General features: G+C 41.4%; 2 protein-coding genes across 2 annotated transcripts in view; one reads left to right on the forward strand and one right to left on the reverse strand.

The window, feature by feature from the left end:
- LOC132790969 (protein twist) overlaps positions 1–25,568 on the reverse strand; it is a 94,714-nt gene that overhangs the window by 15,904 nt on the left and 53,242 nt on the right.
- LOC132790968 (Krueppel-like factor luna) overlaps positions 1–25,568 on the forward strand; it is a 38,477-nt gene that overhangs the window by 9,591 nt on the left and 3,318 nt on the right. The gene's annotated exons all lie outside the window — the stretch shown is intronic.

Consider the following 25,568-nt stretch of genomic DNA (forward strand, 5'->3'; position numbering starts at 1 on the left):
GCCCATACGCACCGTGCATATGGGCTTCGATTTGCATGCGAAACAAAAACAATTTTGCTTGTTTCTCCTTTACATCTCTTTCCGTCGTCACGCTTCGTTGACCGCAATGTATTTTGTTTTTGTTTTTTCCGCGAACACATGCACTGGAACTTATTCTTCTGTCTGCGTTGGCTTTTGATTTATTAAAATGCGTAATATTCTTCGTAGTTCTGGATGTAAACACAAAATACAATCGTCATTTCTCTCAGTGCACAGCTGCGCCTCAACACAAAAGCGCCGCTACATATGTACACGTTTTCTTGTGTCTGTGTTAGTAGACGCACTGCCATAAGACGAATTTGAGCACCCCTGGTCTAAAGGTTTCATTTTATATTCAAAATTAAAGAAATGATTATTTTAATGCATCAATATCTTAAACTCTATTCAATACTATATTCTATAAAAGAAAGGGTTTCTTATTGAGCATCAGTTTAATCACTTTTCAGTATGTCTTTAGTACGAGCCACGTTATTCGTTTAAATGTGGGCTACAGGGTATTAGCAAAATGTGGCAAAATGCCGTGCAACTTTTTTGGGATACCTGAGTGCGAATTCCCACCAAGTCTAATTGCAGGCTGGGAAGCGTTGCAGCTAAAACGAAACAACTACAACTTGATTTATTTAAGCTACCCAAACAGCCCATAAATAAAGCTGTTGAACCACCGCAGACCTGAGGAGATGAGAGGCTAGCGATGATGGAGGGGACGAGGTATAAGTGAACTCAAGGCGGTACTACATCGGGAGAGAAGGAGGTTGGAGTTGGTGATGGTGATGGTGATGGTGCCATACCCACAGACTTGCGCTGAGCCGAAGTTTGAGTCTGAGTCTAAGACTCTGAGAGTCTGAGATTCAGCCTGTGTCTGTGTAGTCCTCTTCTGGCTGGCACGGCACTTAGGGGCATAGGCTTTCAGGTTAAGTAGATGCGCCGACACGCGGGTCGTTGGCAAAGCGAACGACCTTAAGACGAGGCAACAGGCAAAGAGGTGAGTTGGTGAACTGGCAACATGGGGCACCTCTCTACAACCATTCATTGAATGATATGCAAGTTTTGTTGTGGCTTAGTGTTACCGTTGCTGCACTTCATCGATCCGGTTGCTGCTGATTTTTGGCATCTGAACCGATAGAGATGGGGACCACATCGTTGTTTGCCATCTCATAACTGGAGGCAAAGCAGGCCGCTCCTCGACTCTAAGCCAACACAACTCAAAATGCATTTCTCGGGCCGCGCGCATTCATTGCGAAGGAAATCGCCATGGCGATTGTTTTTTTAATTATGCCTGCTAAAGTTGAAGTCAGAGTTAGAGTTAGAGTTGGAGTTAGAGATGGAGCTGAAGCTGAAGCTGAAGCTGACACCCAACCAGGCATATACACAGGTTCCGTCCTTCGTCTAATGGGTGAGGGGGGAATGGGAAGGGGAGGGGAGGGGGAGGGGGCTGGCAGTGTTTAACATGGCGCGTATGTAGCGCGGCTTGTCGCGGCTCCTTCGCAGTTGACTTGGACTCGAGTTGACTGAGTGACTGCCTTTTTGAGGTTATGTGAAAGGTCAAGTTCGTGATCGCATTCAAACATTTTTGCCAACCACTCATCTTGCTGCGCAGATCGGCAAAACAGTGCCAGCTCAAGCTCAAGCTAGAGCTAGAGCCGCAGTCAGTGCCAGTACTAGGTACCCATCCCACCACCTTCCTGCTCCTCCTTCTCCTCCTCCTCCTCCTTGCGGTACAAGCCAGGGGGAAACACGAGTGTGAGCCCGACCCAAAGCCAAAGCCAAAGCAAAGAGACGTCGCATCGTAGAAAAATTGAAGATGAGCGTGCCACCACCACGCCACGATTCTGCCATTGCCACACTGCTGTCTCTTCACCTTTCCCGTTCCCGTTCCTCCGCTCCCGCTTCCGCTCTTGCTCCTCAGATCTCTCTTCCCATCGCCCTGTCGCACCAAATTGAGTGAATGTAAACTGTGGTTTACTTGTTTCCAGCGTTGTCATAGTAATTTTTCTGCACTATAACAACGGGCAGCGTCGCCTCCAACTTCGACTGCGACTGCAACGGCGACGGCGACAGCGACAGCGACGGTGGCAGCAGTCACCCGAAAAAAAAAGATACAGAAGAAAACGGAGGAAAAAATGGAGATGCTGATGACACTGGAGACACGTTGTCTCTCTGGCAATCGTGCAACTGACACAACAGCAACAATAACGACAGCAGCAGCGACGTCAGCGGCAGCGGCAGCAGCTACAAAATGTTAGGGCAGCATATGCCACACGAACCAAAAATTACACTGGACTACACAGGGTGCGGCTACGACTATGGAATGCACATTGCAATGGGAAGAGAGGGAAGGGGAAGGGATGTGCAGTGAGGCATTTGGGTGGGGAAACTGCCTCATGGGTGAGGATGATGATTTGAATGTCTTTGGCTGCATCTCCTCCTCAGCCGATTTCTCAGTCAATTTGAATGCATGGCGAAGTCCATCACATGTCCAGATTCCAGTTTGGCGTTGAAATTGATTCGGGATGCTGCGAGACTAGCTAATTGAATACCAAATGAATGTTGTTTAATTGAAAAAAGTATTCAATCAAGCGGAAAACATAAAATGCAACTTCAGTGCATTCACTTTAATCCTTACTTGTAAATCTTTTCAAAGGTACTTCTCACGACTATTTATCAATGGAATGCCGTATACTTGAGCACATTAGAAACGTCAGTTCAGGTTTTTCGACTGTTGCAAGCTGAAACTAATGCAGCAGACATGCGTTGCTCTTGGCGTTCAGCTAACGTTCAACACCGTGTTTGCCTATAAATCAACACCCAAAATAAAACCTGCTGCACAGTGTTCGCTGCGATGTGTGAGCTGTGCGCATCTTCTCAGCTGAAAAAAAACCACCAAAAAGGAGCATGCGAACAAATGGCACATAGACTTGTGTGCATAATACAATAGACACGCTGCAGACGCAGCCTGCGATCTTTTGTAGATTTCGAAGAGGTCTAGGCAGATCTGACGAGGTGGAGGGGGAGAAGGGGAAGGTGAAGGTGGAGTAAAGTAGATCCACGCTTTCGTGAGTAAACAATTCGAAAGCTGACAAAAGTGCTGTGCAATAACATGTTAACGACGATCTCAGCTGACGATCGATACTCGTTCCGAGACCCAGCAAATGGAAGGGACACAGTCGCAGCCCACACGAATCATATGCCACGACGACAACAACAACAGCAACGATGACGATGACGACGACGACGAAGACATGTCGACATCGACATCGACATCGATGGCTGCTCCTCAAAAAGTAAACTACAAACTGCTTATCGATCTGGATATGGCATCGATTGCATCTGCAATACAAATACAACAAAAAAAAAGAGCTGCAATACTCTGAGTATTTGCATCTGGATTGCAGTTCTCTTTATCGCTGCTCGTGTAGCTCATTAGCTGCCAGCTAATTTCGCAAGCGCAGCGCAGCGCAGACAGACGGCAGAAGTCAGACAATGCCATATGCAACGAAATTGTAGCTGCATATTTATTGGTCATAAGTGCCGCCGACAAAAAACCCCAAAAAATTTGTCTCCAAGCAAATGTAATAGAGGCAAAAGAGACCAAAAACGCGCTGCATATTAGCAATTTGCATTGTTTTGGGGGCATGCAACATGTGTGCCGCGCAGAGCAGAGCAGAGCAGAGCAGAGCAAAGCGAATCGGAATGGAGTTGGCATCTGCACTGCACTGGTTTTAGAGCCTTTCCAACTTGCAACCAGCAACTGCGACTGCAATTGGCCTTATATAAAAATGAGCCAACAATAGCCACGAAGCCAACAACACACAGAGGCAGGACAGGAGACTGCGCTGCTCTTGGCTTGTTCGTAGCTGTGAAAGAATTCTTGGCCACAATGTTGCAGTTGTTATTGTGTTATTGCCGTTGTTGTTGTTGCTGTTGTTGTTGCCGCTGCATCCGCCTCCAATTCGTGCCCAGACAGCACCCGCGCACATGCTCCTAAATGGAGCCTTCGTGTAAACAGAAAAATTTGACTCATGACTTCGTTGTGGCGGCGTTCCTCCCTCCGTTTTCCCCCCTTTTAGTCAGACCTTCACCATGCCACGACACCACACAACAAACACCACACATTCACATCCTTTTTTGGTGGGCGACAACAACAACAACAATAACAAGAGCAGCAGCAGCAGCAACAAGAGTGCTACACTTTTAGTTTTGCCTCAAATTAGTCAGCGGGATTTTTGCGGCTGTGTTTCTACAAATTAACGCCAATTTCGTATCACGTTATTAATAGTAACCATTAAATTGTCCGATCCACGCTCAGATCATTATCTGGCGGCTAACAAGACAACAACAAAAGCAGCTAACCGCAACTGCTGCTGCTGCTGCTGCTGCTATTGCTATTGCTGCCAATAGATGCTGACTGTGACTCCAGCCTGGCTAGTGGGTGAACCACTGTGATTCCTGGCTAGTCCGAAATTGGCATCCGCAGCTGGCTGGCAGGCCAGCAGGCTGGTTGGTTGGTTGGCTAGCTGACTGGCTGGCAACGTCTTGCCTTAATTATCTGCATGGCCAAAAAGAAAACAGTAACAAACTATACTAAATTGTTTTGTTGGTATATACTGCATACAAAACAAAAAAACAAACAACAAAAAAACAGCTGCAGTCGCGTCACCTTTTGTTTGCCGTATAGAGAGCGATAAGCTTGTTAACTGTTAACCAAATCTGTGGTAAGCTACTGCCACAAAAAAATTTGGCCAAAACGTCGGAGTACGCCCACATTGTTCGCCACGTTCCCTCTGCGCAATGCAGCGCGGTCTTTTCTTTATTATTTACTTATCCGCCTAATCAATGACCCAAGAGTCTAATTAATATTAGTCTCAGAGATGCCAACGTGAGAGTCCGTGGGTAATTTAAGTGTACACAAAAAATTTTTAGATCACAGCAAGATAACACAGCTAATTTTAAAGAAAATGTTCCTCTTATTTGTATAATATTAAAGAGTCCTGTTATTCGAATTCAATCTATAAAAATAAACTAATTCTTAGCCAGATAAACAGTCAATGAATATTATAAAAAGGACTTATAATAATATTCCTCTTTATGATTGAATTTGTTTTCAACCATTGACATTTTAAGTTCAGCACTCAATGGGCTTAATTCATCTCATTGAAAGTTATATTTTTAGTTCCACAACTTTAAAACGAATTTTTAATTAGGAATTACGCTTGCAATCTATATTATCATCTCGATATTAAGGCCTTAAGATGCATCTTTAATTAGTTAATTAATTTAAATTAGCACTCCATCAAATAAAAAGCAACCAAATATTGTAAAATAGATTTAATTTTAATATTCCTCTTATGGTTTTGATTTCTTTCAACGCATTGCAATGCCTTTTTAAGTAAAGCACTCAGCTAATTTAATTTCAATCGCACTTTTATTTTTTACTGGGTATAAATAGTTTACATTCTCAACTTTAAAGTGTCTTCTCAATTAAAAATTAGGTTTCTATTTATTGTTCTATTCTCAATATTAAAATCTCCTGGTCTTTGGATCATTAACGCATTTATTATCGTGCTTCATTTATTATCCGTTAAGCTGTAGGCACAACACTTACACTAAGTTATTATTACATGCCACTTAAGACTTAAAAAAAAGGATGAATCGATAATAGAAGGGAGATCGATAATAAAACTCAACTTGTTTGTAATCGATGCTAGTTGCAATATTGTGAGAAAAAAGTAATAGTGATTGTGAAAACTAAAAATAATAAGAATATTCTATTGTCAGTTGAACAAAATAAATCAAAAAGCAGAAGATCAGCGGAAGAATACGAAATATTAAAATATTCGATATTAATTGTTCCCCTATTTTTTCAAATGATTAAATGATTGAAATAATTAAACTTTAACTTGAACAAATGATTTGTAGCTACTTAGTAGCACCGATTTAATGGTCGATGGCTTGCGTAGTTAATGTTGATGTCGATATTAATTCATCTAATGCGATTTACGATTAGGTCTCACGTCCATCTCTGGCGCTGGCTTGGTCAACATTGCTGCAACGTTGAGACCAGAGACGTCGACTTGAGACTTACTCTGGCCGATGCAATAGATAAACAAATGCGAATTGGATAATGTCATGTAGCCATGTCATATGTTAGCTGCAGCGGCAGCAAAACAAAAAAACTGGAGCACTAAGTCAAAAGTAAAGCAAAAAAAAAAAAAAAACATTCTTATCGATTACACCTGAGACCTCAATCAATAAATTGATTGTTAGCGATCAGTTTAAGGCAGCTAGGCAGGCAGCTAGGCAGGCAGGCAGGCAATGCCAAGTGGTGCAATGGAGTGTGGTGCAGTGTGGTGCAGCACCAGCCATCATGTGCCTCGCATACAAAAGACTTTGGCTGCTACTCTTGTTGTTGTTGATGTTGCTGTTGTTGTTGCTGCTGCTGCTGCTGTTGGTCGGCTCTTAAGATAAGCCGCCATAGTTGCTGCTGCTGCTGGTGCTGCTCGTGGTGCTCTGCCTGGCTGGCTGGCTGGCTGGTCAGGTCTTAGCCAGGTCTTAGCCTCAGTTTGCAGCTCTCGGCTTGGGTCCAAGTCCAAGCACTTTGATCACAGCCAAGTGATAGCCGGCGAGCAGTGTTGTTGGGAAGTCGTCGTTTGGACGTTTGTTTGTTTTGTTTTGTGTTGTGTTGTGCTGTTTTCTGTTGTGTTGTTGTTTCATTTCGTTGAGGCATAAAGCAAGATTTGTGTAAATGTCAGGTGGTAATAGTGACACTGTGCGCCACTTGATTGGTTTTACTTCTGGCCACAGCAGGAAAACAACAACAACAACAACAACAACAGTGTGTGTGCCAATTTTATTATTTTTTTTTTTATATATTTGCCTTTTTTTTGTGCCTGCCGAATTGGTCGCAAGGTTGTTATGGTTCTTGTTGCTGTTTGCATTTCTTTAATTGGCTGATTTTCGCAGCACATGTTGTTTGGCCAGAAGAAACAAACAAAAAATGGTAGCTAAATATTTATTGCTGTGGAACTCCACGGGTACACGACAATCGCATCTAAGCCATCATTGAAAACATGTAAATCAATTGTGCCGCGCATGCATGGCGTATGAGTAATGTTGATTTCCTCATCCAGTGGCAGTTGTCAACTTGAAAAGAACTCTGAAAAATTCACGAATGTGACAGTTTTAGCAAAGTCGTGGTTCAAATTATCAGTCGAATTGCTCCACTAAACATTTCAGTTTGATTAATGCTTATAAATGAGTTCATATGTAATAATGGCAGCCCTGGTTATCGATACGAAAAAGGATTGAGAATCGATATATCGACGATGAAACACAAAGAAGACACGGTTGAAATGGAGGCGTGTCGATCAACGGAAGCAGTTAAAGTTGTTTTTGCTAAAGTGATTTGTAATTTTTTTAATTTAGTTTTAAACGTTAATCTTATTAAAGCAACATATACATACATACTAGCTACAAAATACTAGTCTTGAGCTCTTAATTGATTTAGCTGTTTAATTGCCCCCACGATATCCATAAATGTTTATTATACATGTATAGAAGCGCTTCTCTTGGCTTTTCAAATGTTTGTTTTTTTTTTTGTTTTTGCATTTGCTATCACGTCGTTTGTTACACCCAAACTCATCAAATGGCAACGCCAAACTAGAGGCAGCTTTAAGTAACGCCCACAAAACGCAGCAAGTCCCAAACATCCGAGCATTATGGCAGTTGAAGCAGTTGTGGCAGTTGCAGTTGGCTTTAGTTGTAAATTGAAAGCACACGCTGCGTCATCAAAGTCATTAAACTGTCGACTGCTTACGGAAGTTTCTTTTTTTTTTTTCGTTGTATTTTATTATTATTTTTGTTGGTTTTTTGGGGTGTGGATCTGCGTTTTTGTAACTGATATGTGCGGCAAGAACGTCGCACATGTGTGGGAGCAATCACTGTGGAGGTGTAGAATGTGGCAAGCTAGCCAAACAGGCAGACAGACAGTCAGTGAGCCAGAAGCTGCCTCCAAGAGATTTAAAAGAAATAATAATAAAAGCGTTAAAGCTGTGCCCCCCACCCAAAGCAAGTCTCCAGTCTCCAGCCTCACATCTCAGCTCAGTCTGTCGGGTGTGTCAGCAGCAAGCTGGCGACAATTTCGCAATGCCAAATGATGGAAGGTGGCTGAAAGGTGTGTTCTGCTACATCTTTCGCTCTTGCCCCTCATCACAAGCTTGCTGCAGTCGGTGCATTTCAAACGAGTCGCTGTTTTAATGATACGCAATGAGCCAAGTGACATAGTACTGCAAAACAGCCACTTGGATGGATAATCATTGCACACATTCAACAAATTTGTCACCTTTTGAGCAAAACCGACAAATTCAAATCTCCCTTTCGGATAGATTCGTAATGACTCAAACTATAACAAGCGAGCAAAAACGAAGAAGAAATATTACAAATGAATAATATAAGAAATAGTAACAAAAAAAAAAAAATGAAAAGAAGAGAAATAAGAGTCTGAAGACTGCAGACTGAAGACTGAAGACGACGCCTCCTCCGATTTCGATTGTGACTCCTCCGTTAATCGTGACTTTCACAATCAACCTTCAAAAGGTTTTTTGCTGCCACAAACGAGTAGCGTGTACAAGGCGCAAAATGGGCTGCTAACAACAAAAGCAACAGCAGCAACAACAGCAACAACAACAACAACGTCAGCAACAACGACAACGACAACTGAAAATCAAGAAGAAGAAGAAGAAGAAGATGAAGAAAATACTAACAACATTTGAAGCGTTTACTTTGGCGCTTCATCGAATAATATTTCTCACGTTCTATTTTTGTTGTTGCTGTTGCTGTCGCCGTTGTTGCCCCCTTTTGTTGTTGTTGTTGTTGTCATGGGTGATTTTTGTTGTTTTTGTTTATCATCGGAACTGAGATTGAGCCGAATGCAGCTTCATCAGACAAAAATAGAGACTGATAGTCTTCTTTTTTCTTATTTTTTTTGCTTTAGTTGTTATAGGCTGCATTTTCTTTGGGTGTAATTTTTAGGTATTTTTATCAATATTAGCGATATATTTAATGAGAAACAATTGCTGCTGTCATCTATAGATAATTACAACTATCTGGTGCAAGATTGAAATACTAATGATCAGTAAAGTGGGTAGTAAAAAAAAAGTTTTCAATTTTCAATTACTTAATTATATGGGGTTCGATTATTTATTGGAATTAATGGAATGCAATTCAGGAATTTAGATATTTTTAAATGAGAATATTGGCAACAACAATGATTAACAACTACTTATTATCTACATATGTATATAGTATTTTGTATTTATTAAATACTGCATTAACGATTAAAAGCTTAGATTGCGGACAACTTTTTAACCTGCTTGAGCGTTTAAGCTCAATTTTTTTGTTGTTTAATCGATTAATTATATTCATTAATCGGAATGATACACAAAATAATCGATTTTTGTTTACTAAATCAAATACAAAATAGTATTCGAGCTGTTTGGCCAATCATTTAAGTGCAAATTTCCATTCTTCGGCTCTCCGATTAATTTGCCTGCCGTTTTAATTAAGTCATAAAAGTCAAATTTAGGCTAACACCAATGTTTCGCACAATAGAAGTGCGAGTGCTCGTCGCTGCTGGAAGACTAATAACGAAGCTTGAAGACTACAAACTATGTATAGGGTAGACTAAAGACTTGCAGTCTGTTTGCCAGTGTTTGCATGTTAAAAATCATAAAAATGTTAAACGACAAGCGGGTGCATGTACGTTTAAGTGTCTGTCTCTCAGTCTGTTTGTCTGTCTGTCTGCTAGTCGGGCTGTGTCAGTTTGCAGTTGTTGTTGTGTTTGTTCATATTGTCAAATTGCGATCAAAAACGCAAGAAACGAAACATGCCACACGGTGCTAACTGGGAGACGAAGTTGCCAACCAGCAGCATCATGAATCAAATCCAACAGCTAACTGACTGAGCAGCTAACAGCCAACAACAGCAACAGCAACAACAACAATTGCGGCAGCAACAACAGCAGACAGATAGGCAGAAAGATAGACAAACAGACAGACGGACGGACGGACGGACGGACGGCAGTCTGACTGAATGCGTTTTAACGGCTACTTGTCTTTGGCTATTTATTGAAAGGATTTTCAACACTCACACAGAGTAGCCAGAGTAGTCGACAGACGACAGTCAACAGTCGCAGCTTGGCAGTCAGCAGTCGACAGTCATTCATGCACTCGTGCATGCATTTTCAACCGTTTGGCAACTGCGAATTCGAATTCGAAAACGAAAACTATTCGAAATTGAACAAGTCGCACATTTGCGCCTACCTCATGTTTCCCAAGTTGCTGCGTTCGCGTTGGTGATGCCACTCACTGAAGTTGCAGCAGCAGCAGCAGCAGCGACAGCGACACATTTGATTATGAAAAGCCAAAGCCGAAGCCGACTGCAACAAAATCGATAAAAATAATTGGTTGAATGAGAATGAGCTGCGTCTGCAACCGCAACCGCAACCGCAAACACAACTGTAACTGCAACTGCAACTTCAACTGCAACTGCGACAGCAAAAGCGAAACAGCGACGCGACTGCGACTGCAACTGCAACTGCAACACCGTCAACCGGTGCTCGAATTCTGTTGAATTTTCAGCTTGACATGAATTGCATCTGATCTGCGTTTCGGTGAGGGACTCAACGCAGCAAAGGGGGAGCAAAACAAGGCGAACGAGGATTGCGAACCGGGGAAGCATTATAACATGGACACTACCAGCTACAAGACAGTTGAGCTTTTCCCACGTTCGTGAAAATATTTGTGCGCAAATTATTGGAAAATAACACAATAAAACAAAAACCGAGCGCATTTCGGCTAACGATTTGAATGTGATGTGCTTGTAAATAATGTGCCACGGAATTTATCATACTGATCAAACCACAAAAAGAAGCTATGCAATGCAATTGTATTTGCCATAAAAAGCTATATCTCAATTCAACTTGCCACAATTTTTACGAGGATCAAACATACGAATATGCCAAATAAAGTTTTGAAAAATTTCTGAACAAGGATTTTTATATAGCTGCGCAGCAACGATTTTCCATTTTATTTCAAAATACAATAATACCCGCGATTCGAAGTTATGTAAGCATTTCTGATCCACCAGGAAAAATTAAGGAATACTGAGTGACTTTGACTTTAAAATGCCAATTGCAATAAAGAAAACTTTGGAAGACCTTGCTTAATGGTCGCTTTATTATTTATTTTTTATTCTTAGTATTCAATTGGTGGCATATGCTAGTCAGAAAAAGATTTAAATAAGCACTTTGGTAGCTATCGAAAACCTTACCGACACTACCGACAAACTTTTAGATCCCGCCACTTATTTCAATTAATATACAAAAATATAATTTTGGTCTCAAAACTGTAGTATAATTGTTCTAAATATATACAATAGAACGACAATAAATTATAGTTTCATAAAAAAGCTGGGTAGAATTGCTCAGTACACACATAATATACATATTTAGTCTTTTCGATACCTCAAAATTTGGTTGCAATCAGATAAAGACTTTACACTTTTTCAAAACTTTGGTTGCTAGTACCGTATCTTTTGTATCTACATCCAAAATATACCATAGAACAAATAAAATGCCATATTGTTGTTTTTTTTGCCTAGCCGGAAGTAGGTGTGCGAAAAATGTTAAGCAAATTGAATATGAGTGCAAGAGAATAACAAGTGTTGTCAAATGAATCTTTTATATTCTTAGAGATCAAGGCATTCAAGTAGACAGACGGACATGGTTATATCGCCTCCGTTGTTGGCCTTGATGGCTCCATCTGCATTTTATGTATAAACAGTTCTTGTTGACATAAAGTTAAATTAGCCCTCTACCATATGAGTAGTTGGTATAGCAATGAAGCAGTTTCCATTACAACTAAAATTTGTCGTAAGATTTTTCATCATTCGTACTCTTCAGAGAAAACTCTCTAAAGTTTGAAATCATATAAGATAGACATTCAAATTTATTCGGAAGCAACAACGAGAAGCGTGATATATTGCATCTCCTCTCGAATACACATATAGGACTTTCTTAGGTAGCCATGAATCAAGGAGATACTTTGTTAATTGGAGTCTCAGCTCTCATTCGTTTCATTTTCGTATCACACTTGTTTTGCGCAAATTTTAATTAAAGTCTCAACAGTCGTTTAGTATTACGCAAACGTGGTTAAACAAATCTGAGCAAATTTCATTCACTTAACTTGAATGTTTTGTGGCAAGTAGTTGCTGACAGTTGTCACATGGCTGCAGTCACAGTTGCAGTCGCAGCAGTTGCAGTTGCGGCGACAACACTTTAAAAATTAATTGCTGAGATTTATGAGCCCAGTTAGTGGAGTCTCTGAGCCTGAGAGTCAGCGAATGCGTGCTCAGTCCGTTACTTAGTTAGCCTCGCTTCGAGTATAAGCCATATAAGGCGGCAACGCTGGCAGCTTTTATGCATAAGCTGAACCACATTTCCAGCCATTTCACACTTTTATCAGTTTAAAATATGAAGCGGCAAACTATGGGAAAATCTGTTTTTTTTTTTTTATAGAGCTGCAACGAAGCCGACAGTCAATTGTGTGTGTGGAGTCGCCGCTGGCGAAGATTTGCGAGCTTTGATAAAGAAATTTTGTTGGCCTGGCTCTGACTTTAGCTTCAGTTTCGGCTTTGCCTGAGACTCTGTGACTCTGGCTGTGGATGAGGCTGTGTGTTGTTGGATGCACTCGTGAGCGTCTTGGTCGCTCGCAGCATGGGTGCCCAGGCTAAGAGATGCTCGAGGCCCGATTTGTCTGGACGATCTGGCTTCACTAGCTATTACCCCATGTCTTGGTTGTTGCCGTTGCGGTTGCTGTTGTTGCCAGCTAACTGCCTACTAGCAAACTGAATGCTATAATTAGACAATAAACAAAGCCGCAAAACAAAGCACAACTTATTGGGGCGTAGCTTGGGATCAATTGCAATTGCAAATCCAATTCGTAGTGAGACTTATTGTGGACACAGTGCAGTCGAGTCGAGTCCATTGCGGGGCTGGCCAATCCAAATGCTGGCAATCAAAAACCGCGACAAATTGTGCATTTTGTGGTCGCAAATTGAGTTAACGCTGCCAAATTAGCGGCATAAATTTATCGCTCCAAACGAATGGAGCGAACGGTCAACAGAGTCAGACTCCAACTCCGACTCAGACTCAAACTCGAGACTGAGACAGAGACTGAGATGGAGATGGAGACAATAAGCGAGAGCGAGACAGAGGCAGCGAGAGACTGTTGAGACTGCCCCAACGATAGTCGAGATTGGGTCTTAATTAAGTCTTTACGAGGCTGTGGCCACAATTTCAAATGGGTGCACAACTTGGACGCTTAAATAAATAAATCTGGTTGTTGTTGTTTTTGTTACTGTTGCTGTTGCTGTTGTTGTTGCTGTTACTGTGACTAACAATTGGCGCTTGGCCGTTTTGCCGCCGTTTGCGGCCAATAAAAGATCGCAGCGCGCTGATTTGACAGGTTAAAAATTTTGGGTTGGGCCGCAGTCCGAGTGCTCCAGCTTGCCAGCCAACCAGGCAACTACAGCAACGACAAAACCAACAACAACAACACATCGACGATAACTGTTAGGCATGTGTCGCTGCTGCTGGTCGTTGCCACCCACCTGGATTGGGCTCAGTCCGGACTCCGGACCCCAAGGCAGCCAGCGGCGGCGGTGCACACACATTTGTTTTCGCTTAAGAGACTTGCTAAGATTATTTTGAACAAACTGGTGGCAACAAATTAATTTAACCGATTGCCAGATATTTACTTAACTTTATTTATTTTATTTTGTTCGCTTCTATTTTTTGTTTGCTTTGCTTTGTTGACTCTAGCTTGTGCCTTGTCTTGTTTGACTATCATTTGTGTCTTGTTTCTGTCGCTTGTATCGATAAGTTCACTCCTAACTATACAGGACATAACGGACTGTTCTTGTGTGCAGAGTATTCTGCTAAGATTAAAATTAAATGCGACTTTTATGTAAAATAACAAGAAAGATGTGTTTGACTGTGAGATACTCGCTACTTATTTTTAAACAAAAGAAAAACAGTACGCAATTATTCTAAAAGTATATTTATTGAATATACCATAAAATACTACAACATACTGAAATGTATATTTGGTATATTGATATACCACTCCAAAAATACCATATTGTTAACCTAAGCAATCAGACCCGACAGCAGTAGATCTTCTTTGCTATATAAAATGATTTCTTAAATATATGATCGCAGGTTCTTAAGACTCTAGATTCAAAACTACGCTTACTATATGATTTTTTTCGACATTCGGGGGCGGAAGTGAGTGTGGAAAAAATCTAAAGCAAATTTGATATGCGTGGAAGTGCAGAAATAAAAAAATTTAAACAATACACCGTAAATATACTAAAATATACTGAAGTTTATATTGACCAACCATATTGATATACTTCTACATTTAACCATACTGTGTTCCAGATTATTAATCTAAACAATTGAAATCTTTTTTTTTTTTTATATATGTATACAATTATTGCTAACTATTACAATTTGTATTCGATCGCAAATTTGTAGGACTCAACCTTAAAAACTACATAGCCTTTTTAGATATGCGTAATCAGAAGTGGGAAAATATATCTATATATCTTAATCTCCTATATTCACTGAGAAATAGGTGTTCCTACGGACGGACGGACAGACAGACAAACAAACAAACAGACATGTCTATATCTCGTCGAAGTCTCGTCTGTTAACGCTGATCAAAAAAAGTGTCCTACAGGCAGCGGGTATAAAAATGTGTCGAATTCCAAGTCTAAAGACAACATTTAGTCGTCTTTTCTATTCGGAAGTTTTACCACTACTTTGTGCGATGCAAAAGACTTTTACGATGAAAAGTGAATGGGAGTAGAGAAGTTGATTTGTATTCAAATCGAAGCCAGGTCAATGCAACAGAGTTTGTAGTCTTACTTCCCATCCTTGTCAAATTGTATGCATTTCACTCGATCAGTGTTCGCCTCTGTTGATTACTTCATTTATAGCTGTCTGATCGAGTCGCTTTTGTGGTTTATGCAAATCTTTGGCTTCAAATTGATTGCACACTTCAGTGGGGATGGCGCATGACTGATGCGAGAGAAGCGACCATTAAGGTGCCCCCAAACATAAATAATATCAAAGCAGCCCAAAGAAGTCAATATAAATTTGTGATAGGGAAAAAACAGGCAACCCAGCATAGAGTATCGAACATTGACTAAGGTCAAACGAGGCGTATGCGCAATGTGGTTGGCCTGTTCGACTGAGACTTGGTGGAGAGCTGTGCCTGGTTCGGAGCCCTTATACTTTTCAAAAGTCAACAGCAGTTTAAACTCGTTTGCAAAACACTAACGGGCTGTTCTGTTCTGTTTCACTTCCCGCCCAACCTAGCCTTGTCTATGAAGCTGGCGCTGTTGCTGTTGTTGTTGTTGTTGTTGTTGCTGCTGCTTCCACTCAATTTGTTTGCCCAGCGGCACTGAGAATTGGAGTGTCAAACTTTCAGCTTTCAATGCACGCCAGGATGCCTCAGACATTGGCACAGCCACAGCCACAGCTACAGACACAGCCACAATCGAGGCAATGACGCTGGCGATGTCGATGCCGATGTCGATGGCGATGTGGATGTGGTGGATGTCGATGTTGCCACAGCAAGCGGCAGGCAGCAGGCAGCAGCAGCGACAGCAACTGTGCCGCAGCTAGCTTGCTGTTTTTGTATTGACATTAAATGAAATAATCTGCGATGATTGTGCATTAGTTGCAGTCAGCAGGCGGAGACTGGCCATGGTCAGAGAGTGGGACTGGGTAATAGTTCTAGACTGCTGTATTTGGGGAGAAGCGACGTTGTTGTGCTCGTGGTTCCCATGGCATGATTTTGCATGAAATAATGTGGCGCACGAGTGGGCGGGCGAATGCTGGAACTCTAGCTGGAACTCTAGAGCTGTAGCTGGAGCTCCAAAGCGTGCGGGGGGCCACTTGTCGTGGTAATCGTTGCCATGCTGACTGCCCGACTGCCTGACTGTCTGTCTGACTCGCTGGCTGCTCTGGCTGCTTGACTCGGATCTGGCTTGTGGATGCTTCTATTCAGCTTGTCTTTCGGTTTCTGTTTCTGTTGCTGTTGCTTTTGCTGTTGTGTGTCCGCTGCCTTAGCCAAATTTGCGACGAAACAGGAACCGTTAACTGCGGCAATTTGTGCTGCCAGCGTCCCTCAGTTGTTTCCCACGTTATAATTCGTTAGATTTTCAATGCTCCGACTTCAGCTTTTGGGCCTTGTGACTTGATACAGTTTTTTCTTCCCCCGAAATTTTTTGTGTACTTTTTCGGCTGCTGCCGAACTAAACTTTCAGTGATATTCTCCCAAAATGGTCGTAAAGCATCAGAGAGCGAAATGAATTACAAATTCGTATAGTTTGGCAGCAGGAATGTAGGCAAAAAGCCCAAAAACCAAAAGCTCGTCATCAGAAAGTGTATTTGCTCCGGAAACTGTTTTCTGTTGCTCTCAGTCTGCGCTTTCAGCTAGTGTCATTTGCACTTGATTTGTTTACGAGTGTGCTTGGAAGTCTGGGTCGCCTCGGCCAAAGTTGTTTGGATGACACTTGGACTGGACTCGTGCGGATTGCGTGAGGTTGAAGCCTTTCTCTTTTTGCTTCTCTCTCTCTGTGTCTCTCTCTTTTTTTATTCATTTGCTAAGTGTGCATCACGTGCAAGCAATTATTTTATCAATCATTTAGGCGCTGTTGCTGTTGTTGGCTCCTCGCCTGGCTGCCTGTCTATGGCTTTTTTCTATGACTCTGTCCCGACTTTGGAGTTCGGGGCTGGTGCTCAAACAGCGAAAACGCATTTAATGTCTGCTTAGTGTGATTACGACGCATTAATGCCCGTTCGCCGGTAGATCCCCGATCTCCATCTGCGTCTCCATCTCCATCTCCGTGCCCCGATCAACACCACTTGCCCCCTTCTGCATGTTGCATCTCCGCGATGTATTTTGTTTTTACTGTTTTACAGTCACCGGCAGCGCGTCTCTCGACTCGCTGTTCGTCTTGTGCTGTGCCGTGTTGTGTTGTGTTGTGTTGTGCTGTAGTTGTTATATGTGTGTTAACTTTCAAATAAATTAAACATGAAGCTGGGATCATTTATTTCACTCGCTCCACCTAACTCGCTAGCTCGTTTGGGCCTGGCACTAGCAACAGCAACAGCTCTAGCACCTGGTACAAATACCCATTCGACTCCATCCATGGCTATCCCAGTCAGCGGTCTGGCGCTCTATCTATCCGCAGTCTGGCACTCGCAGTCGGGGCTAAGCAATGCGCAATGTTTCTTCATCTTCACATTAAATGCACAATTCCCGACATTTGTTTGAATTAACACGCAGCAATTACCGCTCGCCAAACTTTAAAACTCCAGCTTCCAGCTCCATGTCGAACCCCAGTCTCAGCCACAGCCTCAACTTAAGCTCCAGCTTCAGATTCAAGCTGCAGCTCCAACTCCAATTGCTGTTTCATCTCCAGTTGCAGCTTCAAACGTCATAAGATACCAACGCATATTAGAGACACACGTTTTCTTGCTTAACAAATTCGCTTTTAAAAGTTTGCAAAAGTTTTATGGCAAAAGGATGTAGCAATTTAAAAAGCATTCATAAAGTTTTTTGTAGCGGATCGTAAAATATTTAAAGATTAATAGTGGCAAACACAAGAATGATAAAGTTAATAAGAATGAGTACATACGTTTGAATAAATTATAATATTGAATACTCCACTTCGACAAACAAAAATATTTAATATTTTTTAAGACTCATTGGTCACACTTTATTATTCGCTCACTCCTCGATTTTAATTTTGGAATGTGGCAGAAGTGTTGCGAGATCGGAAATATAATTGTAAATAAAATATTAATTTATTAATTAGTATTAAAATAACAATCCAAGCGTCTTGTCAATTTAATTTGATTGTTTGGATCAGCACACCATTTCTAAAATCCATAGACAGCTTTTTATTTCCGCTACCTATAGGGTAGAAGGGTATTATAATATTGTGTGGAAAGGAAATGTATGTAAATGTATAAAGGAGGCATCTCCGACCCTACAAAGTATATACATATATTCTTGATTAGATAAAAAATGCAGGTCATTTAAGAGATTCTTTAGTTTGGAAAAAAATGTGGAAAAGTATACTCTCTGGAAAAGTATACTCTATGGTATATTTTGAATGTAGTACTATAATAATATAGCAATTATAGCCATTGGTATATTTTAATATTTTTAACTGTATATTAACTTGGTGTATTTTAAGATCAACCCCGCTATAATTCAAAATGGGTAGCACGTATCTCACAGTTGAAGACACTTGACTATAGCTTTCTTACTTGTTTTTATTTATTTATTTATTTCTGAATGTGTTGAAGTTAAAAAGTCAATCCAATTATTAATTAATTAAAATTGTTTTGCATCTGGGAACAGTTTTTAAAATCCAAATACAGCTTCTTTATCGATAATAGTTGTTTTCTATCAATGAAATTAGTCGTGCTTTATAGAAGGAACAGAAAGGCTACACTCGACAAATGAATTGACAACTCCACAATAATTTCATCAATTAAGACAAGAGTTACACGTCAACCTTAGTCTTAAGCTGCAGACCAGATTTATAATCAAAGCAACTCACTAATTCATATAATCGACAACACTGCCTATTGATAACAGCTTTCTTCTGATCTTGGCAACTGTAGCATACAGACGTGCTGTAATAAAGATAGTATTTCATATAAATATTACAAGAGTTGTCGCTTGACAGTTAAATCCGTGGTCCTGTGTTCTGTGCGTTTCATTAATCTAATTAATGGCAAATGCGATCAATTAATCAATACACCTAGCACTAAGCTCATACGCGCCTAAAATGGCAAAACGGACGAGAATTCTGTTCACCACAAAACATGCATTTAACTTAGAGGCTCAGAGAGATGGAGGAGCAGAGTGGAAAAGAGAGAGAGAGAGAGAGACAGATGTAGAAACCACTTTAAGTGACCATCGCATCGTTTATCTGCTGCAGACAAAGAAATGCATAAATTATTTCTCTCAAGGCATTTTAAAACGCCTGTTGGGCAACTTTCCGCTCAGCCAAAGCCGAAGCCGAAGCTGAAGCTGAAGCTGAAGCTGAAGCTGTGCCCGATGCTGACTAACTGCTCTGTCTTCGGCTAGTTGCTGGAATGGATGCTGCTTGACCATTTGGAAAGCCTTCTGCTTCGTGTCCACGCTTTTGTCCATATTTGTACACAATTAGCAATGACACAAAAAAAAAAACACACACATACTCGTGAAATCGTACACAAAAAAACAGAAACAAACTTCACACACCATAAATCGATTATCATTGCGAAAACACATGCATACATACATACATAGACAGGCATACACACACTCACACACTTACACACTTGGGCATTAAATCAAATAGCACATTTTATGCCACTTTCGGGTGTGCATAAATTTATTTATCGATTGCTGGTCGACGTCTTATCGCTGCACGCATCGCATCGCCATCGCCTATCGTCAATCAGCGTTGCGTATACGCCATGTATGTCGGCATGTCCGCTGCCTGCTTGCCGCCTGTTGTTGCATGCATAAAATGTATAACAAAATTGTCATTAGCGTAAAGCATTTGTTAACCGCTCAGATCGCACGATAAGCCAAGACCGAAGACCAAAGAGGAGGAGCAGGAGGAGAAGGTGTTTTTCCCCCTTGGACTTTACTTCTGCCATCTATGTGGCCAGTTGCCCATCCATCAATGCTGCTGCGGATTGCTGGCCGCGTTGCTGGTGCATCAATAGGTTGAGTGCTGCGGCAGTGCAACACGCGCTGACAATCAACGGCGACAGAAAAACGGGTCCAGTTCCAGTTGCAGTTGCAGTTCCAGCTGAAGTCGCAGTCGCAGTCGCAATCTTGGCCTGCCTCGCATTGCTTTTCACACCTTCACGGCAGCTGCCGCCGTTTGTGGCATGAGCTTACTTCTATTTTTTTTGGGTAGGCCTCGACCAGGTGTAAAATGGCTGCATGATTGGCATTGCGTTTGTATCTCATCGTCATCGTCATCGTCATCGTTGTCGTCGTCGTCATTGTCAGCGACAGCTTGAGCGTCATCTTGGTAGCTGATGCTTATTGACAATGCGTCTGGCGTTTTGCTGGTTTTGGCTAAGGCAATTCCTTGTTGCTGGCTGTTGTTGTTGTGGCTTTGGCTTTGGCGGTGGTCGTTTGATGGCACCACCAGGCATCGAACAACGGACAATGGACATCGCGCTTCAGGCATCGGGCATCGGGCACGGACTTCAGACAGTAGGCAGTAGGCCAACTAAAAAACAAGTTGCGTTGACATACCAATTAACTTGACAAATACATAATTGGTAGCAAACAATTAAATGTTTTTCTTGCACAGAATGCGCCCTGGCCAACAATGCAGTTAACTAACGTGGCTAACTGAGCCGCCGCCTGCCAACCAGCCCCATTTTGCTGTCAGCTTATGAGCGCAGAAATTCATTTAAATTTATCTAGTTGTCAGTTTTGCTAAGCTTTAAGATATTTGCACAATTTGCTCGTAAAAAACAAATCGAGCTAACAGAGAGAGAGAGAGAGAGAGAGAAAAAAAAAAGGAAAAAGAAATACAAATCGAAATACAAATAGAAATACAAATACAAACAGAAATAAAACGGCAACCGCTAACGAAGCGCCAACAATGTTTAAGTCGAAGTCGGAGTCAGAGTCGAAGGCAAAGGCGACGGCGAAGGCAAAGTGGAGGATGATGGGGACGATGCTGTGGGCAGTGGCTGTTATACGCTTCGTTTAAGTATTATCCACAAAGTTAAACAGCTTGTAACATTGCGCTGCATGGAGGTTTTGAATGAAGAGAACTTTGATAGCAACAGCAAACGAGTTGTTCTTTATTCGAAAACTTATTTAATTTACAAATTTACTTATATCAAAGCACAAACTTTTGAAATTCGTATGGGTACTATAACTTACTCACAAATGTTTGCCAATCAAATTGTAAATATTCAGGTTGATTCAAAATAATCTTGAGTCAAAAAGTTAAAATGATAATTAATAGGGTTTGTTGGATTTTCGATTAGTAAAATATTTAAGTTATTCGTGAAAATTTATGGAAGTCTTCAACTACTAATAAGCTTTAAGCTATGATTGATATAGATTTTTAGTAATTTACATGCTCGATAATCTTTACTCGGATAAAAAAGAAAAAACTGTTGGGCAATTTAGCTTAATTCACATAAAACAAGGTAAGAATTTTAAGGTTTATTAGTTATTAGCTTAATGTTTAACTGTTTTAAAGTTTCAATTAAAACTATTTGATTTATAACAGCTTTAAGATGTGATTGTTTTCGATAGTTACCTTTTTAAGAAATTTACATGTTCGATAAACTTTTGACGGAAGAAGAAGCCAAGCAGAAGATTTTTGCAAGTTAGAATTGAAAACTGAAAGGATTTTATTTTTCATAAGTAATTAGCTTGATTTTCAACTATGATAAGATTGCAAATAAAACTATTTGATTTATATGAGTGAAGAGTGTGCAAAATTCGTTGCTCGCAGCAGCGTTTAATTCTTAAATGATTGTTGTTTTTGTGGGTCTGTTTGGCCGTTTGGCAGGTGCAGTTTGCATTCGGCAGTGTTGCTGCTGCAGCTATTGTAGCGACTGCGCTGCCAATGTTGTTGTTGTTGCTCATTAGTTTTTTGCTGCCACAAAGTCTACGTCTGTTACCATTTTGGGCTGGCTGGGAATCAGGCGCTGGATTAGCCAGCCAAGCTAGTCGAAGGCAGAGGCTGAGGCAGAGGCAGCCGCAAAGCGTTAGAGTTAGAGTTAGGAGTCTGCAGTTAAGAGTTAGGAGCTTGTGTGAGCTCGATTCAGTTAAGACAGATAGCAAAAGGCAAAGGCAAGAGCTAAAAGGAAAATCGAAACATTTGACTCCTATCGCAAGTGTGGGAAACTGTTTTTTTCAAGGTTCAAAAGACGCCCGCAGAGTGTGAAAAATGGCAAAAAGAAATATATAGGCATTTGTATGTGTGTTGATGCTGTTGTTGTTGTTGCTGTGCTGTTTTATTTGTGTATGTGGTGATAGTTAAACTTGCGGCCACAAGTGCTGTTAGCTGCCCCCACGGCGTATGCACAATGCCATAAATTCAGATGTGCAAGCGTTTAGATGTGGCCGAAAGTTTTGCGGTGTCTGCGTGTGTGTGTGTGTGTGTGTGTGAGTGAGTGAATTCGCATTGCTCATACGCCATGTTGTTTCATAATTATAACTTAAATACGACAGTTTTATATAAAAATCTACTAGTAAATCAATGTGCGCGCGCCTGGCAATTAACTGCCAAGAAACGTAACAAACATAACGACGAGTCGCTCGCTGCTAGCTTTGCGGTGCAGCGAAGCACGTCGCGACGTTAGACAGTCAACCAGCCAGCCAGCCAGCCAGCTAGCGAGCTAGCGAGCTAGCCAGGTTGCTAGCCAGGCAGCCAAGCGAACTGTCAATTATAACCAATCGGCACACCAAGTGCACATTAAACCCTATCAACTGTTTTTGTAATTTATTGTTTGGTTTTGCCAACAAGTCGCATTTGGTGCGAGATCCGCATTGCATCGCTCAGTTCCACGCTGGGCGATGGCAACCCGGTTGCATTCAGTCTCTCTAGTCGCTGCTCTGCTCGGTTTGGCTTTGGCTGTGCTTGTGGTTGTTGCTGTGGCTGCGGCTTTGGACGGCAGCCTCATCATAATTATCGCTGTCTGTTCGGGCGGCACGTTCAACGCAATGCAACGCAATGCAACAGCAACAACAGCAACAGCTTGCAGCTAGCATCTTACAGCCAGAGCTGCCGCTTGCAGCCTGTTGCAGCCCGAAGCTAACAGCCAAAGTCAAATGAGCAGTTTATGGCCAAGACGACCATTTTGAAGACGAGCCAAAGGAGCTAGCCGCATGCAGGTTGCAGCCAACATTACCTGACTCTCTGTATGTGTGTCTGTCTCTCTGTCTGTGTGAGTGTGTGTGCCACTCGGGGCAACATTCACTTTTTTTATTGCACCACTTTGGCAATAGGCACAAGTGTGATTTCAAATCTCTGGGTCGCCTCACAGCTCAGCTCAGCTGAGTCTCAGGCTCAACTCGCTGCTGCTGCTGCTGCGGCTGCCACTCGGGCCACTAAATTGGCAGAAATATGGAAGTCAGCGTGTGCATTTCGGTAAAAGCGGTGATTATATGCCCACTGAGAAACGGAGAATGGACATTTTTTTGGCACAAAATATATGACAGTCAGTCGCCCGTTGTCCGTTGTCCCCTGTCCGCTGCCTGATGCCAGTTGTTGACTGGCGACTACCGCTCTTACATACAATTGCTTTGCTGGCCACGTAATGCGCATTAGCATATGCATTGCAGTTGTACTCTCACTCGCTCGCATCCATGAGCCCAAGCAAAGCCAAATGAATGGTCCCTTCTAAGCAACGCAATTGCAAATGGGGCAACAAAAACAGAAAGACACACACACACACTCATACACTTGGAGCGAAATGGCCAAATGGCAAAACGGCACTGTGGGCTGACGTTGATGGCCAGTTCAATTAAAAGCCATCAATTTTAATAACACGAGAGACGGGGCACACACACACACACACTCGCGAGGGAGACTGCTACCTTGGGCGCTGTTAAACCAAATGCTGGCCTGAAAATTACAAATGCATCAGTAACAGCAACAGGAACAGCAACAACAACAGCAACTCCCAGGCCTCAGTTCCCGGAGTCTCTGAGCTCTGAGCACATGTGTAGACAGTCTAAAACTTTAACGCACTTGAAGCACTTGAGGCTAAAACAAGCGACCGGGCGGCCATTTCACAGACCCCGTGTTAACGGTCAGTCAGGTTGCGGTTGCTGCTGCGGTTGCCAGTTGCCAGTTGCCTGGTTGCCGGTTGCCCAATGCCAGTTTGCCAGTAAAGAGCAACTCAGTCTGTGGCCCTCGGTCATGTTGTTGCACGGGGAGCTCTAGACACAAAGCACTTAAGCATGGGTCATTCATACAGTTTGGGCAGCAACCACACCAACAACAACCACAACAACACCAACGGCGACAGGCAACCAAACGAGAAGAGACCAAAACAAGTGAAAATTGAAAGCAGAAGCCACATATAGAAGGGGAATTTTAGCAACAAATAAGTACAAATTTATTTAAATGTTATTTGTTGTAGTATTTGAAACTTCCATTGGAATATGCAAGTGAAGATAAGAAAATGAGTATTCATTTGGTCTAATATATTGTACCTCGAATTAGTATATATCTAATCAATGGTTGTTTTTAATCTCTCTTTGAACTTTATTTATATAAAAATGATTCGTTTTGCGTCGCTCATAAACGAACAAAAACAAGTAAGAAAGCTACAGTCGCTACACATTTTGACACAAAGCAAAACAGTGCGGTATTATTCTTTACATATTCCACAAAATTACTAAAACATACCGAATACTATATTTGGTATATTAATATAGTACTACAATCAAAATATGGGTATATCGACTTTACAGTTTCGGAGATGCCTTCTTCTGCCTGTTACTTACATTTCCTGCAGGCTCAAAGTTATAGTATTCTTCTACCCCATGGGTAGTGGGTATAATTGCCTAATCGGATCAACTTTTTGGTTTAGCTGTTCAATTTTGTTCTTTAGTTCGTTTGGGTTCAGTTTTGATCTATAGTTCTTTCTATTTACATTGTTCTCTTTATCATTAATTGTTCGATTTGCAGTTGGTTCACTATCTTGAATTATCGTCTAGTTCTATGAATGGTTAGGAGCTGTAACGTATGTTTTGTGTTCTTAGTGTTGATGTTGGATTTTGTAACTTAGACTTATGCCTCATATGTTATATTTGAAGGAAAAATACAAACACATTTATACAACTGAGTACACCACTTAAAAAACAATAGCATCCTTAATATAGAATAGAGCGGATATAAACTGAGAAACGTCAAGGAACGAAGACAAACGGTAATATATCGATAAGCATTGTTGGGGACTCTAACGAACTAGTTCAGTAAATTGAGCGAAGCTTACCCAAGAATAGTATTTAAGTATGCGTTAATTTGAATTCCGTATGTGTATCGCAAATAACACTCAGGAAAATTGCCGATCCATCTGTCTAATGATGCCAGTTTGGTGTAAACACTTGCATCATAGAATCATTCAAGCAGTTCCGCTTAGTGTAAATGCGATATAAAATGCACTGTAACGAAGTGGAAAAAGTGAAGAAGCTACAGTCAAAGTGATACAATTAGACGGAAATCTGGACTTGGTTAATATTATGAAGCTATCATATTATGATATTGTAGCTGAGCCATTATCATTCTCTTGAGCTTAGCAATAATTATATTAAGAATCTGAATTTTCTCATCCGCAAACAGAGTTAATAAATTAGCTTATATTAACATTTTTGATCTAGCAAACGCCCTAGTCT

Source organism: Drosophila nasuta, chromosome 3, assembly GCF_023558535.2.
Source record: "Drosophila nasuta strain 15112-1781.00 chromosome 3, ASM2355853v1, whole genome shotgun sequence".
Lineage (NCBI taxonomy): Eukaryota > Metazoa > Arthropoda > Insecta > Diptera > Drosophilidae > Drosophila > Drosophila nasuta.